At 38.1% G+C, this 21,512-nt stretch overlaps 1 protein-coding gene across 2 annotated transcripts in view; it reads right to left on the bottom strand.

The window, feature by feature from the left end:
* Positions 1 to 21,512, bottom strand: part of LOC122809139 (NXPE family member 4-like) — an 820,377-nt gene that overhangs the window by 704,589 nt on the left and 94,276 nt on the right. The window contains exon 1 of one of the 2 annotated variants that reach the window (XM_044080415.1): positions 12,301 to 12,381. The exons of the other annotated variant lie outside the window; for it this stretch is intronic. The gene's annotated coding sequence lies outside the window, so the exon portion shown is untranslated. Of the gene's footprint in view, positions 1 to 12,300; positions 12,382 to 21,512 lie in introns of those variants that run through there. 2 annotated transcript variants of the gene reach the window in all.

Genomic DNA, 21,512 nt, shown 5'->3' with positions numbered 1-21,512 from the left:
ATGGCGTTTGTCAGCAGACGATCAGGAGATTTTCTTCCTGTAAGTAGGTTAACCTCTTTCCAAAAATGTTTTGGGGAATTGTAAGAGGGTAATTTGTTTTTTTGTTTGGGGATTTCTTTTGTGCTTTCTGATGGACTTCTTGGCTAGGTAATACAAGACTATAAATGAGGTGCAGGTGTTAGTTGTGGGGGTCTGTTTCCATACTTGCCATGCTCCACCCCTTAGAGTTAAAATATATTTGAGTTCAGTGGATAGCTACTCAGTTTTGTTGGGTTTATAAAGTCTCTATTTAAATGGGAAGATTTTTTTCTTGCAGCTGGTGTAGAGAGTTGGTTAGGCTTACAGCTGCTGTATCAGGGTCATCTAAGGAGAGCACATGGATCCAGCTCTGGGCTATGAGAAAGGTTCCGAGTTTGTCTATATCTGTGCTACTCTGGTTTCTGAAGGCTTTTAAAATTGGTTTTATAGAAAGGTTGACAACTAAAACTGACTGGGTAGTGGTCGCTTAATGATGGAGGCAGAATGGTTATGTTGGCGATAGAGTTTGGTGTGTTTATATCATCAAGTAGAGTGTGGAGTATAAGGCTGAAACTCAATAAAGCCACAGGAAATGATGGCTCAACATCAAAATTGTATACGCTTCTCTCCCTGCTGCCTTAACTCTGTTTTTGAATACATGTTGTGCAGCCTCTAAAAGTGAAAGTATCCTGCCGTCTTAGTGATGATCTCTTCTCTCTCCATTATCAAAATCCAGGAAGGACCCTAAGCAAGTTAGCAGTTACAGGCCCATATCTCTCTTAAATGTTGATGGAAAAACTTTTATGGGGATCTGGGCTAAGTGTTAGCATCTTTGGCTCACCCCGATCAAGTGTGTTTTGTCAACGGGAGAGCTTCCTGGCATAATACATTAAGGGCGGCACAATGGTTGGAGTGTGGCCAAATACGTGTCATTCCCATAGCATTTTTCTCCTTGGAGGCAGAGAAAACTTTTGATATTACATGGTCTTATCTATTCCTGGTATTATGGGTTTATAAATTCACCCTTTTCTTCTTAGTAATACTGCAATCCCTACATGAGATCTCTAAGGTTGTAGTTAAAGCAGGTCCATTTATGTTGGGCCCACTTACTATTTCTAAAGGAGACCAGCAGGTTGCCTTCTACTGCCCATCCTATTCATATTGACATTGGATACCTTTGTGATCCTCTTTAGGAGTGTAGTATCCACCTCACATCCTCAATTAACAGAAAATCATAACTCTAGAGGAATAGCATTATTTGCAGATGACCTCTTAATTTTGTTAAATGACTCACAACATAACTTGCCAAAGTGTTGAAACATGCTCAGTAGGTGGGAAAACAGAACAGAGTCTAAAACAAACCCTACCAACTTTAAGTTTCTATCCTGTAACCTTTCTTTGACTCTCTCTGAATGAGCAAGCTATAACACTAATTATAACCCTTTTCATTTTAAATATCTGGGTCTTTCCCTTGCTCCAACCTCTGCAGTGACATAGGATTTAAATATCCAGTCCAATTCTGTAATACTAGGGAACCTTGCCTTTGAGCTAAAACTTTAATTATGGAAGATAGTCCTGTACCCCAAAGTGGTGTACTTGATACAGGGATCCCTGCTGTGGTTTTCCTTTTTACTCTTGCAAAAGATTGGAGGTTATTAAAATTCTTAAAGTGTCCTTGTCTTCCAAAGGGTTCATCAAATGTACACTATGCTCATCCCCTTCATGGAGTTATTTAACTTCCTAGCCTTCTCCTTGGCATACCAAGCCATAATCTTAACAACCCTCACTAACCTTTACTCTCCAGAAGTTCCCTCACCTTGGGCTAGTATAATGCCTCATAGTGTGTCCTCAACCCTCCGGCTTAATATATCAAGGGTGTTGGATATACTTAGAGGCAAACATCTCTTATTATTGCATGCTATTATATTTGGGTTCTTCAAATGCCTGATCTCCGTTATTACCTCTCAATATTAGCATACCTTACACAGGATGGTGAGCACAATTTAAGATGTCTGAATCCTACTGGCAACTTACCCTTCCTGCTGTTACCATTTGGGGTGCACCCAAATTGTTACTTGATTCAGTAGCACATTCCATGTTTGTCTGGTAGGATAAAGGTTTAATATCTATATCTCGGGTTTACAGTGGTGCATCAGTTAAGTGTCTCCTGGAAATTTTACAGAACTATCACTTACCACCCACACACTATATACATTATTAGCAACTCCTCTCCCTGCCAAAGCATATTTTGACTTCTGAGCAAATTAACTTATTTATTAAGTCTTCTTTATATCAACTTTTTACATTTTTGAAACCAGAGTGAGGCTTGAAGAAAGTTACTAGTGCCAATTGGTGTGCAACACTCTGCTTTGACTGTTTTTCACCTTCTCCAGTTTTCACAACATGTACAAGATGGGCACATGGGAGCATTTGATAAGGGAACAGCTTTCCTCTATAAAGTCTATCCTCAAAATAAATACTCATCTCTTAAACTGAGGGTTTTTTTTCATGGAAATGATCTCATCATCTTTTTTCATCCCTTCTTTAATCTTCTCTCAAACACTTTTTAATGATTTTTACCTGCTGGCATTGTCATTCCAAGTAGCAGCTAGTTAATTGGAGGCACATAGTATGGGACTGTCCATTGATGAGAAGCCTTTGGAAAGAATTATAGGGACACAGTTAGGGGGAACTCCATTCATTATCAGAGACACAGAAAGAAAACTTAGTAATCTATGGCTTTACACTGAGTATACCCAAATCTAGTACCCTTCATATTTTGTTCTTGATGGCAAAAAAAAAATCTATTACTAGACAGTGGAAGAATCCTATTTCTCCACAAATCCAAGAATATTGGCAGATTCCTCATGCTATTTATCAAGATGAATGTCAGACTGGCCAGTGCAACAGGAAGGAAATAGTGGTTCAAATGAAATACAAATTGAGCAAAAGCGTTAATCCAAGTAACCATGGCTTATGTACAAGTCAGTCACAAAGAAAACATTGTCACATTTTAATTAATTGTTTACATTCCCTGCATTTTCATATCTACATAAGAAACACACAGGTGATCCTGTTGTATAGAGTTCTATATGCTCTCCCTGAATCTATTTTCCCTGTCATTCATGATCCCGTGTATACTGCAAGTATTTTTCTTTTACTGTGATTAAAAAATCGGTTTGGTTCTATTCATTCATAGTTAATCTGTTATTCTGAGTATTTAGCATATATTCCAACACTATTTAGGACACGTGAGACTATATGGTGATTATTAACTTCTCTATTTGGCAAAGTGTCTTATTTCTCTTTCACATTTAGTATGGATCTGAATTTTTTTGGGCTTTGGCACAATGGTTAAGGTGCCTGTCTAACAAACACAAGGTACAGGGTTTGATTCTCAACTGGGATAATTGGCTAGGCTTAAAATGGCCCATAAGAGCAGTTAGCCTAGTACTGACCTATACACCTATACCTATACACTATGCATATACCATGGTGTGCTTCAAACTTTTCAAATGGATAAGCTATATCTTTTTATAAGCTTTTGTTGCTTTAAATATGAATTCTATAATTTGTATGTTTGTATTTTTATTAAAATAATTCAAAAATAAATAAGTAGATTTAATTACACCATTACATATAACATTTTTACATATGCGAGAGATGCATTTTATTGCAGGTAAAAATCTTACATACAGTGTTGACAGCAACACACACACACTACATCCACCACACATACTGTCCACCACACAAAGACTAACTTATGCTGAGACATTAAAAAGCAATCTTCCTCTTAAGCCTATAAACAGCATAATGAATCCTCGGAAATCTCTAAAGCACTAACCAAAATCGACAACAAATGCCATACATATGCCTACACCCAGAGGAGCTCCAAGAGCAAAGCTGATAAGGCAAGCAAGCATATTATCCAGGCTCGTCAAAGGGGGCTCCATTCTACAATGCACTGATTCCCCACTCACCAGACTGAACAAGGAGAAGATAACAGTTCATAGGTGAACACTGGGCAAACTGCCCTGAAGGGCCATTTTAAGCCTGGCCAATACCTAACTCAGAATCAGATCCTGTTAATTCAGAACCTTTATAAAAATGGGAGGACATGGTTAACAAATAACATTGTTTTGTAAAGGATGGTCTGCACCTGTCTCCCCCATGCTTTCAAATACTGCTAAAACTTTATCCACACCCTCAGAGCCTTTTTTATGTAATGACAAATAGACAAACCCAATGACATAGCAAACAAAACCCAAAGAAACTTAAAGGTGTTACTGCTCAATGCTAGGAGACTAAACAAGAAACCCTACACTCTACAAGCTCTCCTCACTCTGGAGAACAGACATCTATGCCGTTACTAAGACATGGATTAAATCCGCAGTCTTGGGACTGCTGAAGGTTTGAAAACAAAGCATTTAGACTACATTTTGCATCCAGGAAAATGCATTTAAACTGCATTTAAAATATTTCACATATGTTACCTTTTAAATCAGATAAAGAGCAAACACAACACACAAAATTAAAGTTAACGTTATTAATTTAAGGCATTTTCTTAGTCTGCAGTGCTTTCTGGTTTCTGTGCTTGGCCTATGTGTTTTGAATGGGCCCTCATTTTACTGCATTTTTACTAGTTCTCTTCCGAGTTTGAAACTATAGGTATAAACTGATTGGGTTTTACAGTATCCATTGTTATTTCTCTGAGCTCTTAATTAGATTATAAGCATTGCTCATCTATTTCTGTCAACTATCAACAGGGAGCAGGTCCTAGTGGTGCTTATTAAGGCCAAAACCACTGCTTCAATGGGCCACAACAATACCCCTGTTGCCTCTTAAATACACTAAATAATGACCTACCAGGACCACTTGCTGCAGTCCAACTGCAGCATTGAAACAGATTACACGCCAGGTAAATGGAGGGCCACAATGGTCATCCTTCTTCATAGGGTGAACCATCAACAGACTCCGTAATTACAGATCCATCAGTCTGACAAGTCTTATATGCAAAGCCATACAACAAATTACCATGGAAATGATCAGCAAGGACATTGGCAACCTACAAACACTGGACTCACCCCAATTTGGATTTGTTTAGAGAAGGTCTTTCCTACTCAACCTAGTAGGCTTCTTCGAGAGCATCACCAAGGCTATGGATGAGGGGAAACCAGTGCATACTGTCTACCTTGACCTGGCCAAGGCATTCAATACAATACTCTAATCGTATTGTTAAATTTTCAGAGCTAGGCATAAATCCCTACATATGGACTGCTAGCTGGCTTACAGATAGGACCCATGAAGTCAGGATCAGTGAGACCACCTTTACCAAGAGACCGGCCACCAGCGGAGTACCCCACAGCTCTGTGTTGGGCTTGCTCCTGTTTGGCATGTACTTCTCTGAAGTCAAGGCTAATATCAAAGGGCCTCTGGCTCACCAGTTTTGCGGATGATTGTAAACTGGGAACTATCATAGACTTCCCCATGACAGTAACATCCTACAAGAGGGCCTAACGCATAAAAAAATTACTTGTGCCAAAGCAACGGATTAATACACAATACAAAGAAATGCATTATAGTTCCCTTTGGAAAATTTTCCACCTGAGTTAATTACTCCACTGATAAAACACACTTAAGAGTTGACCCTACAATTACTATCTGGGAATGTATGTAAACAGTAATTTTGACCTTTGATCAGCATATAGCCAAGACAGTAAGAAAATGATTCTATGCCGCCCAATTCATAAGCAAAGGTATGGCATCCAGGTCCAGGGAAGTTACAGTACAACTCTACTCAGCACCTATCAGACCAATCATGGAGTACAATACCTCTTTTGGCATGTACCTACAAGGCACTTGCAACATTTGGAATGCCCTCAAAGGTCCTTCACCAGGATAATCCACGGTACGAATTACCTGTCTTACAGAGATCGCCTTAAGGCCCTCTTCTCTGTACTTAGTCTCCTACAGGTTACTGAAAGGCAAGCTATGCCTAGCATGTACGACATCCCCATATCTAGCTCTGATGGATCTATGGCACATCCACAAAACAAGCAGCACCAGAAACACTAGATCCAAGGACCTGAACTTTGCCTATGACATAAAAAAACATGCCAGACAGACTGATGTGTGTCTCAAAGGATCCCTGTGGTATGGAATAAGCTCTCAATCTATGTGAAGCAGAGTTCATCCCTGACCCTATTCAAAAGAAACCTTGATCACTGGATGGTAAATTTCAAACCCCCCCCCCCCCGGTCTGGCCCCATTTCTCTGATGGACAGAGGTTGACAGTAAATAAATGAATCCCCTACTAACATATACGCCATAACCCTTAGATACCTCTTTACTAACATACTCCACCATATAGGTGTCCAAAGAACTCGGGGGACAAAACTAGGCTGGGTTGCATGGTTAGGCTTGTAAAGACCCTGGTGGTCATTAGCCTTGTGTAAACTTATGACACTATGAACCTATAAGAATTTACTCCGGCACTGCAAAGCTTCAGTGCCGTCCACACATTATCAACAGCACAGACAGGGACAAAAGAGAGAGTACTCTCATTCTGCAATAGCAACAAGTATAACTCCAGGTTGGTAAACAGGATGATGCCCGAGAGTTTGTCTGTGGTGATATGCACATGGATAAAGTCCCATACCATGTCCTAGCCAGCTATAGGTCACCTTCAAAGTCCCAGGAATCTCATAGTTTGTACCTAAACCTACTGGACACATTCACCATTAAGCCAAATATCCTATTCATGGGAGACTTTAACTACCCCTCTATAGACATAGAAACACACCCTGCCTCAAACTCACAGGCGCAACAATACCTAGACTTTATTAACACAACCACCCTTAATTAGACAGTGAGCACACCCACCTGAGGTTCAAACATACTGGACCTGGTACTTACCAAGAGGTAACAGTGTTGCACCACCCCTCCCACCTACGTGTCACATCCTCATTCGTGTAGTTGGACCATAAAGTAGTCTCCTTTAAAATAAACATCAAATCAGTAACCCCAGCAAAACCTGTAACATTTAAGAGCTATTCCAGAGCAAACTACATCCTATTAAGCAATAGTTTATCAAAATTCTGTGTCCATCTAACTCTGAGCTTACCATGTAGAATTGTTCACAGAGACCCTGTACAACCATATAAATGGCTGCATAGAAGCTACTGTACCTACTAGAAGTAAGCCCAAAACAAAGTCTAAAAGCAAACCCACTGGTGCAATACTAACCTTAATAGGGTATATAACAAAAGGAAAAAATCATTGCTAAAATCGCGAAGAGCAACTCCCATAATGATAAGAATTCTCTAATTAAACTAAATGGGAAACTAACAGGACTAATTAAGTCCAACAAGGCCAATTATGAGGTTAAGATAGCCTTACAAGCTAAAGATAGTCACAATGATATAGGCAACCTTCAGACATTGGACCCAAACCAGTTTGGCTTTGTTAAGGGAAGGTCATGCCTAGTAAGGCTGGTGGACGTCTTTGAAATGTTACCTAGGTAATGTAGCAGGGGAAAACTGTGTATACTACCTACCTGGACCTGGCTAAGGCATTCACTACAATACCCTCCTCAGGTACAGTGAAAAACTCACTAAAATGGGTATAAACCCCTATATAACTAACTGAATTGCCAGCTGGATCACTGGCAAGACCTAGGAAATTAGGATTGGTGAGACCACCTCCACTAAAAGAGAGTCACCAGTGGGGTACTTCAGGGCTCCATGCTAGAACAACTCCTATTTTGGTATATACTTCTCTGAGGTAAAGGCTAATCTCAAAGGCCTTTGGCTGACCAAGTTCACAGATAGCTGCAAACTGGGAGCTATCATAGATTTCCCCTATGACCCAAACATCTTACAAGAGAGTCTAATGCAGGCAGAAGTCATGAACTAAAATTCAATTTCGAGAAAGAGCCTTTTGGGAAACGGCTGCCTTGGCTAATTACTCCAGCAGTAAGACATCCCTAAGAACTGCCCTAGTAGTCAGGGATCTGAGAACATATGCAGACAGTAATGAGGACATTGACCAATATGTGGTCAACGTAGTCAGCAAATCCATTCTATGGCCCCCAACCTATAAGTAATGGCATGGCATCCAGGTCCAAGGAAGTCATAGAGCCACTTTATTCAGCCCTTATCAGACCCATCATTGAGTATAATGCCCCCTTTGGTATGTATCTAACCAGACATATGTAACAGTTGGAATGCCCACAAATGTTCCTTACCAGGAGAATCCAGGGTATAAACACATTGTCTTACACTGATCACCTTAAAGCCCTACCTCTCTACTCGGTCTCCTACAGTTTACAGGGAGGCAATCTATGTCTGGCATTCAAGGCATCCTCAGATCCATCTCTGATGGATCCTTTGCACATCTGCAAAATTAATAGCATTAGAAACACTAGGTCTAAGGATTTAAATTCTGTGACACCAATAGGACATGTTGGAAAGACAGATGTGTCTCACAAGATTCCCATGCTATGGAACAGGCTTGCCATCCATGTGAAGCAGAGTCCATCCCTAACCATATTTAAGTGCAATCTTGACCAATGGTTGGAAAATTGGAAATTCACCCCAAAACTGGCCCCTATGTCTCTGACAGAGAGAGGCAGAGGGTAACAACGTCCAAGCTAACATACCCCCACATAACGTTTAGAATCATCCTAACTTCCACATCCCCCTAATAAATGCCTATGATACAGAGGGAGACAACTGGGTTAGGTAGTGCGGCTAGGCTTATAAAGGCCCTGGTGTTCATTAGCCTAGTATATGCCTATGAACCTATTTATACCTTCAGTAAGCCATCTATGTAAAACTCTTGAGAAATACTTGCTTTTTAGACATTTCCATATTCCTGCAAATCTCATAACAAAGACAATATGTTCCTGGGGAAGGACCCACAGAAGCTTTTTTTAAATTATGTATAACCTTTCCAGTGAAATTTCTTTTTCTAATGTTTTATTATATTCTTCTGAAAACTATCATACTTTCCAATATCTACTTTTAGCCTTCTGTTTAACAAACATTCTCTATGACTTCCATAATACTAGTATGACTGGTTTTCACTACTCCAGTCTTACTTTTTATATACTCAGTTTTGCTTTTCTTTTCTTTTGCTATCTTACAAAAAAGATGCCAATTCTTTCTTACCTTTAACCAAATATTTCTGCCTGAACCGCATGTTCTTCTTCCTTAATTTTATTTATTTATTTATTTATTTATTTATTTCAGTTTGATTACCGGGGAAGTCCACTGGGCCAAGAAGTGCCCATTTTCAGTGGAGGCCCGGGGAGAAAAGCTCCATGTACAATAGTAGTATGATAAGGATTACAAAACAATGAGAAAGGTTACATAATTTTGGAGATGAGATACATTAGTATGGTTCATACATTCAGTGGAATTACATACATTCAAGTGAAAAACGGTAATATTCATTGTGAGACAGTATATAACAAAAAACTAAACATTTTTTTTTTTTTTTTTTTTTCTCTGATTTTTACAATATTTACAAATATGGAGTTTATTTAAGTCTGATAGTTCAGGTTCTTGGAGAAATTAGATGAAGCTTGAGAGTATAGGAGAAATTAGATTAAGCTAAGATTAAGCTAGATAGTATAGTAAAGCAGTAGTATGGAGAGTTTAGTGGGGGGAGTTATGTAGAGTGAAAGCAGGAGCATTTCCATTTGGAAGAGAGATATTGGAAGAGATGGTTTTTGAAGGATTCAATGTTAGGTATTGTCCTAAGTGAGGGAGTTTAATGGATTTAAATTAACTATATCTTTCATGTTATTCCACACCTGGCATCATCTAACAATGCATGATAAATTCAGTCAAGAGGTTTTGATATTCTGTCTTACACTTACACCACATATCATTTTCTACTTGATAATATACTTTTTTATATGTTACTGTATGCATTCCCCACAATATGTCCAATTAGGATAAAACTATTGCATTGATAAGTGATCTTTCCATAACAACACACTATCGCTATCTCCTTTCCAAGTCTCTTCTCCTCTCACAGATTTACTGAAGGCTGACCCACTTTAGAAACTAATATTAATATCGTATAGTATACTCTGCTTGCTTATTATAATGCATGTATATAGTTTTGTCTACATAAATAATCTAAACTACTCTGTTACTGCTTACATTTATGCCTGTTTTGTGAAATGTTTTTGCAATTCATCCAGGATGAGCTTAAAATGTTCATCAGTGTACCTATTTTACAGAAACAAAATTATAAATATAATAAAATAAATCACATTTTACTTAATCAAGATGCAAATAATCATAATTAACATGCAAAACATTAACTGCATATCCAACCATTACAAGAAATTCTTATATAATATGCATTTTTTCCAATGGTCAAAACCTCCCGAAACTCAGTGTGGGGCAAGCACCCAGCCTTACAAATTCCACATATACTGTCTCTGATGGTTCACAATGAGAAAAGGAAAAGTATAAAACAAAAATGAACTCAGCTTTTCTCAGTTCTCTGACACAAGCAACCAAAAACAAAAGGCTAGCATATGCAGCAGCATTATCTTAATGTAGTAATAATGTTTATAACAAAAAATTCTGATCTTCTGGCTCTAATATTTTGTGGCATGATAAGCCACACCATAAACAGTAGTGCTTTCCTCCAATTTCAGTACCTGTGCTCTCTCTCTGTCTTTGGAATATTGTTTCATACATATTGTCACTGAAAATAACTACTTAAGCAGTCAACATCCTGGACAGCAAACAAATTATTAAATAAACAAGACAATGTTTGTAAATATCAGTGTACTACTACTACAACACCACCACTTTGTAATTTTAATATATCCCAAAACTCACATTTTAGTACAACTTTTCCTAGCCTACTAATGTGTCTGGCAGTGCAGAAATCAACCCTATTTTTCTTCCAGAGAAATGAGTACATAAGCTGTGTCCAAAATCTAATGTCCAAAACTGACAAAAATAATATACCCAATTAAGTGAATAAAATGAATGTCTGATATGATAAATCATATCTGGGAATGGTAAAATGCAAAGAAAGCAAGAGGTAAAATGTTTATCCTGGATATCAACTCTGGCAGAATGGGTATTATAAAGTTACATCATATGCAAAGCATATTAAAAACAGTGTTAGGGAAAAAATGCTGCCCTACCTAGTTTGAAATTGTTTTACAAAGAACCAAGGTTTACAAAAATATTGATGACTGAGGCTAAATGATATCTAGGAAAAGCAAAATGCAAAGAAAGATTATGAGATGTATTTTTTTTGCCCTGAGTGTGACCTGTGATAAGAGCGGGTTGTATAAGGCTATGCCATCAACAAAGCGTATTAAACAGAGTACTGGAGAAATGCTGCCATGCCTAGACTGAAATCATTTTAAAGGGAGCCTACGTATTCAAAAATATTGATGTTTATTTGGCTGAACTAAAGGAAAAAGCAAAGCACTTACAGGTGTGCAGAACATTTGTTCAGATCAAGAAATGCTAAGAACTGTGTACGTATTTTAAAAATTCTACAAATGTACATATGGTAAACAAATCCAAGATACTCCTAGAACAATGTTCAGGTACGGAAAATATTGTGTAATATAAAAAATGTCATGAGGAAATGCAATAAGCATTGAAAAAAGTGAGTATTACTTATCTATATTGTCTATGCTAGAAAATACAGATGTTGCACTCCAAGAAAAGGGACCATCCCTGGCTGAATTAGTTATGTACAGATGGCATAGATGTGGGTTGTCCACTGTGTTATTCCCAGTAACAGAGCACAACAAAGTTTCATGTGCTTGCCTAAAACAAAGGACGGACAGAAATCTCAAGCTACTTTCTGATATACAGAAAAGGGATACAGAGGATAAGTACTGGAAATCAGCAAGAGGATAATCAGAATTTGCTGTCATAGGTCATGCACCTGAAACAAGATTGTACTATACACGAGGGTACAGAATGAAACGAAGACATTTAAAAAAAGCAGACAATTCAGACTATAATTAGTCAAGTCAAAACCTAGATCTAGTGACGCATACCACTCGCCCAAAACAAATTCATCACGAGTTGCTAACGATGACAACGAACCTACATCTGTTAAGATCAATTAGAATTTATCTAAAAAATAAAGAGGTGAGATCTGTGGCACTTGAGAATCTTTGAGCAATAACCGAATTGTGGGCGTGGGTAAATCATCATACAGCTACACTCACGAGTCGATTACTGCTGTTGTACATCGACATTATTTAAGAAGGAAACTGCTTACCTCTCCTCACATAACGGTTTTGTATAACAGTACGGCGCAACTACTCCGCACTGTTTCCTCATTTGCTAGTGTTCTGCGCATGCGTGTGGGACTTCGTTCGTACAGTACGTCAGTGAGGATGGAAACAAGGAAGATAGGAAGATCTTCGTTACTTTTATTAATAAGCTGTAAAATAGTTTATACAAAGCCTTAAACAGTAGGGAGAAAGGCTCTAAAATAGGGACCGACTGTAAATGTTGCTGCTCGTATAAACTTAAAAAGCTACTAGAATAACAAGATTTGCATTCATAGCCGGCTTTAGGCACCAGCGAGCCATGGCATGTTATCTTAACCTAATGTTTTGTAACATATCTGTCAAACCAACAAAGGCTAGTACAACAATCTTGTATACTTAATAAACCAGGAGGGTAATAATTCTTATTTATCTCTCTTTAAAATTCAAAGCTATTCTGATTATAGTAATAGTGTTTTATCAAGTAACAGCTGTCACAATTTCATTAAATATTTTACCACTGACAAAGTGCCCCTGGCTTAGTTATAACCTGCTGTTAGACATTTTCTCCACTAAAATTAACAACATAGCCAGCTTTAGGTCCCTGCAGTACGCGTAACTGCAAGGACCCCCCTTAATCATCCTTGACTGTGCGGGGCCCCCATAAAAGCTGCTGCTGGTTGGGGAAACTTGAGGAAGAAAAAATTTATTAATTTCCTGATTATGCTCTCTAACCTGAATAGGGCTGTGATATGACCCTGTTAGGATAAAGCTGGTAATGAGCATTACTAAGGTAAGCTCTAGAGAGTTCAGCAGCCCAGAGTGACTTATCTCAGTGCAAACTTTGAATTTTAAGAAGAGCTGATGTTTCTGATCATCAGAAATGGTTCTCTCTTTCAGGGGGGTTTATAAATGCTGGCAGAACATCAGATATCACAACTCTTAACTTCTTTACTCAAGAACTCAGTGCAATGCCAAAATAAATAGAATAAAGGCTCAAAATTTGAATCTCATTTTAATTATTACTCTAATTCACTTAAAAAGTTAACAGAATAACACCTTTTGCATCAACATATACTTTTGGACAATAAGTATAATTGCCGATGTCTGGATTTATTGACTGTTTAAAATCCTGAGTGATTTACCAGCAAATCAAACTTTTTTTTTTTTTTTTTTTTTTTTTTTTTTACGAAGCACAGTGCAGAAGTATGAGAAAATCAGGGAAGGTCTGTGAAATCAGGAACAGTGACAAGTATGCATTACTCCTCAGAGGTAAATAAAAGTGACTCACCCCTGCTACATTTTGATGACTGCTAAACAACAGTCACTGATTTGGTGTAGCAGTACCAGTTATTTGCTGAAATAAGTACAAAATTAGTACTGCTATGGCTGTGTGTGTGTGTGTGTGTGTGTGTGTGTGTGTGTGTGTGTGTGTGTGTGTGTGTGTAAAAAGTATCAGATTTTTATCTGTGCACACACCCAATAATGTCAGGACACACACATTTTTCTGGGTATCAGTAAAAAATGAACCTAACAAGTAATAATATTTCAAAAGTAAGGAGCAAACTGTATCACAGAAAATTCAGACACTTGGATCTTCTTGGTATCTGGTGGACGCCACTCCTCAGACTGCATAAATGGATACAGGGGGCTCCCTTAGCCATCCTTGACTATGTGGAGGCCCCAACAAAAGCTGTTGCTGGTTGGGGAAAAATGAGGAGAAAAAAAATGCATCAATTTTCTGATTACACTTTTTAACCTGAGCAGTGCTTGATATGACCCTTTTAAGATAAGCCTGATAAAATCCTCCATTTTCAACCATGCCTATTTTAAGACTATCCCTGAAGTGTGGGCATGCATGTGTGTATGTATGTGTGTGTGTGTGTGTGTGTGTGTGTGTGTGTGTGTGTGTGTGTGTGTGTGTGTGTGTTGCAGGTTATGGAGGGCTGGGGATTGTGTGGTTATTACTACTTTAATGTTCATCACAGCCAATGCTTGAGGTCATTATAGCTTGTGTTTTAGTTGAGGACAATGTGGTCATTTTTTTCTTTTACTTTTCTCACAGACCTCAGATACAAAGAAGGTTGCTATAGCTTGTGTAGGCACAATGTACTGTTTAGGAACAACAAATTTCAATATACTACTGTAATCATTATTTTTTCACTTTCCTCACAGTCACGCATCAGGCACATCCACAGATGGTTGCTTTTGAGGGTTAGGGGTGAGGTGCATACCTCTCAACTGTACAAATTTTTGCCTCGTATTTTGGTCCATTTCTCATAAAATTGTGATTTTCTGGTAAATCACTGGCAAATCATTGAGGGATGAAGTCAGAAAATAATGACAGTCATTTGAGTTTCAGATTTCATACCCTTCAGAAAATTCATAGTAATGCAAAACTTGTTGTTCTATCTACTTTCTATGTTTGTAAGAGCAACATTTAAAAAGTGTACCTGTTTTTGCCCCCCCCCCCCATTATTTATTGCTTTGATCAGATTTCTTGCTCTAACAGGTTAAGAGGTTTGGTGAGGTGTGAGGAGGCATACTATGTATTATGTATACTAGCAGTCACTTAAAATATATGACTAAGGCAATTTAAACCTCTGGTTTCATTCTAGTTTAACAGCAGAGTGATGCACAGGCAGTGACTGTTTTTTGTGGTGGTTTACAGAGGCAGGCATTTTTCCCAGATAGGACTTATATATTTATTGTGAGCTACTATTTTGTCAACTTTGAACATTAAGCCACGGGCACAGCTTATATCTTCCTTGAAAAAAAATAAGACTGAATTTTTTTTCTTTCTCTTGATTTTTTGTTTAGATCACCATTGGTTTAAAGGCTAAGAAAATGTTCTGAAATGTATCCCAGAGCATCTGTAAATGTATGGTGTCTTTGGCCCTGGCCTGTTTGAGTTATTTCCTAAATGATTATTGCTGTGCTGTCTTGGTCAGGAAAGGTGTGTTGAAAAGATACAAGGAAAACCAAAGCTGAACAGCAACAGTGAATTTCTTTCCATAATCATAATTTTTATTCAAGCCATCAGTGAATGAAAAGGTTGTATAAAAAGAAAATAAATAAATAAATTGCACTTCAGAGTATATAGAAAGTTGTGGTTTCTTGAAAAAGCTGAAGAGTGAGGCAAAACGTAAGAAAATAGTGATGTGCATGGTATGGGGAGCCCAAGAAGGGGGAATCAGAGGGGAGGACTGGAGGGTGTGCGTGTGTGTGGGGAGGGTTGGAGCAGCAGGCCTAAGGCATCATTTCACCTAAGTCCAGACCTGTACATACAGTTTTTGTAATGTATTGCAGCTAAATGCCAGTATTTGTATAAGCATCTCTTTGTGAGATAGGCCTGTTGTAATGAAAGAGCATTATAGCTACAAGTCTGTCTGTGTGTACTGCTCCTAAAAGTTTGTAGCGTGAGCTTAGGAGGGGTGGCAGTGACAAGGTGATACTTAATCTGGAAATGTCTAGGCGGCTCCCAACTTGACATTTGTTGGGGGCCCCAAAGATGATAACACCATCCCTGTTTGCATTAGTGAACCTTGCCTGAAAGATATGAAGTCTGAAACTCAAATCATTTGAGTCAAATGGGTGTCATTTTAGTGCCTTCCCTTCTCTCCTCAGTGATTTGTCTGAAAACCACATATTCTATGAGGAAGAGAACAAAAAAAATATGAGGCACAAATCTAGACATTCTGTGAAAAACCTGGACAAGTGAGATGTATGTCTCCTTAGCATATACAAATAGAAGAAAGCCTGGCCACACAATGATATTTTAGTGACCGGGGAACCAGACGTTTTTTTTTACTTGTATGTGCTCGATTTACAGTGGGTAGGCTGGTTGGTCTGTTCAATCAGTATGCTTGTTTTTGAATAGTATTGAGCTATCATTGTATACCAATGATGTAGGTGTGGTATATTGAAGCTTTACCCAGGGTTGGTGTGGTTTAATCATGACGGCGAAGCCCGAGTGATTAAATACAGCCAACCGTGGGTAAATCTTCAATATACCACAACAATGTCACCAGTTATTGCTATTGTACTATGAGATTATTTAAGAAAAAAATACTTACTTTTCTTAAATAATGTCTTTAAATAATGAATGCCTCCATGGTGCCCTTCTGCATTTTCTCTGGTATCCTCGGGCCTTCCTGATGTACTGCGCAAGCTTATGGAACTTGCGTTCCACACTTACTAAGTACATCAGTGCTGTGTAAAGGAAGCAACAGAGAAAAGAAGATCTCTGTTGCTTTTTTTAATTATTTTATTTTGTATTTATTAAGAAAAAAGAAACTGGGAGACTTTTAACATTCAGCAGAAACAGGACAGAGAAAATAAAAGGATAATCGAGTAAGTTTCTTTAGTTTTGCAGAACGTACCTGATTATCCTCTTCTTTTTCTCTGTGCCATCTCCCTCATTTGCTTGAGGTCTTCGGTTTTGTAATAAAAGAAAACTAAAAATGTTATGGGCTATAGTAATAGAAAAAAGTTCAGGCAACCAGACCTTTTTACATTGGTATATTTTTGGATTTGTTGGGCTGACCAATCAGCATGCTCCTTTTTGAATATTACTGGCCAGTCATTGCATAATATAGCAATAACCGATGATGTTGGCATGGTATATTGAAGATTTACCCATGGTTGGTGTGGTTTAATCATGAGAGCGAAGACTTTTAACATTCAGGAGAGATGGGACAGAGAAAATTAAAGGATAAATCAGGTACATTTCTTTAGTTTTGCGTAACTAACCTGATTATCCTTTTATTTTTCTCTGTGCCATCTCCCTCATTCGTTTGAGGTCTTCGGTTTTGTAAATTTATTTAAAAAGAAAGACAGAAAAGTAAAATTTTTATCGGATATATTTATGGAAAAAAAGTCCAGGTGACCGGACCTTTTTCCATTGGTATATTCTCAGATTTACAATGGGCATGCTAGTTTGTGTCATTGTGCTCCTTTTTGAATATTAATGGCCAGTCATTGTATAATATAGCAATAACCAACAATGTGGGTGTAGTATATTGAAGATTTATCCATGGTTGGTGTGGTTTAATCACAAGGGTGAAGCCAGAGTGATTAAACAAATTCACCATTGTGATTAAACAAAGCCAATCATGGGTAAATCTTCAATATGCCACACCCAGGATTTGGTTATTGCTATTATACAATGACATTATCTCATTACAGATGAGTGCACCTCCAGACATCAAATACTGCTTGTCCATATTTGCACTAATAATTCCAAAACCATGCTACATACAAGGTACTGGAATATTTTATCTTGAAGCATACATGATGACAAACACAATTGTATTGATATTTGAAGTTATCAATGAGTATTTGTTAGAACTGTAAGGATCATAATTTTTTAAAGGCTCAGGCCACACCTACTGGAAGTTAAAGGTACACACTCAATAGAGCTGTACTGGAGGGAATGTTTTAAGAAAAAAATTACTTGAAGTAATGTCTTTGTATAATGGCACCATGGTGTTCTTACTTGTTTCCTGATTCCACTGCTTTGTTGATATATTTCGTATGCATGTGGGACTTTATTCCCACATTTCCACAGTACATCAGTGCTTTGGAAAGCAAGCAACAGAGATAGGAAGATCTCCATTGCTTATTTATTTATTTATTTATTTATTTTTTTTTTAAAAGAAAAGAAAGTTGTAATCTCCAAACAGTTTAGAGGTATAAGAGATGGGAAAAATACAATGAAAATCAGGTATTTTTTTTTTTTTAGTTTTTCAGAACGCACCTGACTTTTCTTGTATTTTTCTCTACTCTCAAAAGTACCGCTCCACCACTTATTTCATGAGAAATATTTTGCGGTGTAAACCTTGGCTCTAGATGATTGTCACTTTTGTAGTAGCACCCTGACTCCATGTGCAAAAATGGGGAAAGGGGTTGTGGATGGATGGATTTGCATTGTCTGAAAAAAAGAAAGTCTGAAACTGAAATGAATCTTATTACTTAGTGACTTCATTCCTCACTGATTTGTTGAAAAACCACAAATCTGATGAGGAACGATGTCACTAAATAATGACACACATTTTAGTTTTAGACTTTCTTTCCTTCATACTAATATGTGTCTACATATACCAATAGATAAAGTCTGGCCGCTCAATGATACTTTAGTTGGGTAACTTTTAATGTTGGTATATTCTCGATTTACAATGGGCACGCTTGTTGGGCTGACCAATCAGCCTACTGATTTTTAAATGTTAATGGCCAGTCATTGCCTAATCTACAACAACTGAGTAATGCTGTTGAGAAGAAAAATGGAAAAATTTGTTAATCAGAAAGGACTGGACATGTAGAACAGTTGGGATAATCCATAAACCATTATGTTACATGACTGCACATAGATGCATAAAGTTCAGAATTACAATAAAAGGCAAAAAAAGAACTGAATAGTACATCTGATAGAATTTTGAAGTCTTAAAATAAGGTCTTGACATGTTAGTATAGCAAATAGTGTTTCTGAATTTTTTGTATAATGCTACTGTCTCATAATTTATCTTTGCACTGAAAGCTGAAGTAAAGATCTCAGACAGTCAACATCTAGCCTCCCTTATTTCTCACTAATTTTCCATTCTGGAACTACTTCTTAGAAGAATCTTGTATAGCTGAGTTTGGGTGTTCACCTTCCATGCTCACATTTTAAGAAAATAAATGAGATAGCTAATGACCCCTTAGTTCAGTAAATGTTTACAAGTAAGAAAATGGCATGAAGTATTAAAAAATCGCATGTAGTTTTGACTAGTATCTACCAATATAGATTTTACATTGGCTGTAATATACATTTCTGACTTCTTATACAGCTGTCACATATGGGAGAAAAAAACATAGTTCTTCTTACTATTGTTCTCAATGACAATGGCAGAGAAAGACCTCATCAGTCATATTAGTAGCTTTTTCAGTCTCTCCTGACCTGTCACCTAAACATCAGGAGCATTAACAACAAGGTACATAATCTTCATGCCCTTCTAGCTACCTACTCGCCTGATGTGCTATGTCTCACAGAAACCTGGCTAAAACCAGGAACTAAAAATGATGAGGTTATCCCACCAGGGTACAATATACTTAGACTAGACCGAAACACCAGGAAAGGTGGAGGAGTCCCTTGTTCAATAATGCAGGAGCCCTAGTTAGCAAACTACAGCTTAACAAAAGTAAATCTGTATTCATTGCCTGCATATATATCCCCCAGGCAACAATGCAAATACTCTAGAAGACTTCCCCCAATGGCTTTCCAGCACATATCCCCATGAAACTATACTGTTAGGAGAGGTTAATATTGACTGGAACAGTTGTTTCTCTGAATCTCCCACCACCCATATAAACCTTCACGGCTATACCCAACTTCTATCCTCACCAACCAGAATAAATAAATCCAACTACAATGGCAGTATCCTGGACTGGATTCTTATCAACAATCACCCAGACCTGTATAACATGAGTACCCTCCCAGATGATATAAGTGACCACCTTCTCACTTACATCATTAAGCATAAAGTAGATAACCACCACCAAGTTCTTTACAAATCTATCAGAAACAACAAGAACTTTAACTCCACTGACTTTCAGAACGAACTCAGAGCATGCAATTGGGCCATACTTAAAGAACTTCCACTAGATGATGCTGTAGACTATTTTAATTCAAAATCCCTCTCCATTCTAGATTCCCATGCTCTTATCCACACCCTTAGAGGCAAAACTAAGACCGCCCCCTGGCTCTCTAAAGTAACCAAAACCAAAATCATAGCAAGAAATAAAGCATGGGACAATTGGCACACCTCCAAAGACCCACTTGACCATATTAAATTCTGACAACTAAGGAATGATACCAAGAAAGCCACATTGTTAGACAAAGCAACGTCTATCAACATCTTCAGCAAAAACACCAGAAGAAGTCTCAAAAATTTTGGGTAGGCATAAACAAACTGCTCCACCCTGGCCAAACCCCACCCCCTCAACTTGCAATCTTAAAATTCCAGGGGAAACTGCTAACATCATTAACAACTTTTTTACCAAAACCATCCAATCACTAGCTAGCCAACTACCCCCAACAGCTCCTTTCAAAAGTCCTCCACAACCACTACCCCACTCCCTTTCGCCTTCCAAACTGTATCTACATCGACCATCCGATATCTAATTAACAAACTAAAGCCCACTAACCTGGCAGCTGATTTCCTCCCACCAGAATATTTACAAAAAGGGGCAAATGCCATTGCATACCCTGTCTCGAGCATAATAAACTTCACCTTGACTGAAGCCACTATCCCCTCTCTCTGGAAGGTTTCCCAAGTCATTCCCCTTTATAAAGGAGGGAATTCTTTAGACCTCTCAAACTTCCAACCAATAGCCATACTATCACCACTGGCCAAAATTATAGAAAAGTGTGTCCACAACCAATTAATTTACTATCTCACCCAAAATAAACTACTGGCCAACTCTCAACATAGTTTTAGGCCACATCACAGCACCACATCAGCCCTCCTAGCCTTCTCTAACTCTAACACCACGAATCAAAAAAATAACAAACTTACCTCAGCTCTCTTCCTAGATCTCTCTAAGGCCTTTGATATAGTCAATCACCAACTGCTTCTCTGCACTCTGAAAGAACTGTCACTGAATAGTAGCTCCATTTAATTTTTCCAGTCTTACCTGTCTGATAGACAACAAGCAGTTTTATGGCAGAATACCCTATCCACATGTCTACCCATTAATCTAGGTGTCCCCCAAGGCTCCATACTAGGACCACTACTCTTCTCAGTCTTTATCAATGACCTACCCACCATCACTCCCAAGGCCACCTGCATCTAATACGTGGACGACTCTACTTTAATATGTACCACCTCCTCCTCAACTGAGCTTATAACCCTAACCCAGAATACTTTCAATGATGAAGAAAAATGGTTTGCAAACCATCAGCTTCTATTAAACCCCAACAAAACTAATCTGCTCATGTTTTCCCCCACCTGCAAATCCCCCTCACCATTCTTTACTATAAGTTCCAACAATGGCACAATCATATCCCCAGGTACTCACACAAAACTCCTCAGCGTCACAGTCGATAACACCCTAAAATATGATATGCATGTCAATCAAGCCATCAAATCTGTCAACACAAAACTGGGCTCCCTATACAGGATCAAACCCTTCCTCACGCCTTTTGCAAGAGCCACAATCGCTCAGTCCCACCTACTATCTACCC

This window comes from Protopterus annectens, chromosome 8.part0, assembly GCF_019279795.1.
Source record: "Protopterus annectens isolate FY-2018-M chromosome 8.part0, PAN1.0, whole genome shotgun sequence".
Classification (NCBI taxonomy): domain Eukaryota; kingdom Metazoa; phylum Chordata; order Ceratodontiformes; family Protopteridae; genus Protopterus; species Protopterus annectens.
Note: the sequence above shows the minus strand (reverse complement) of the source record. Positions and strands in the feature narration are given on the sequence as shown.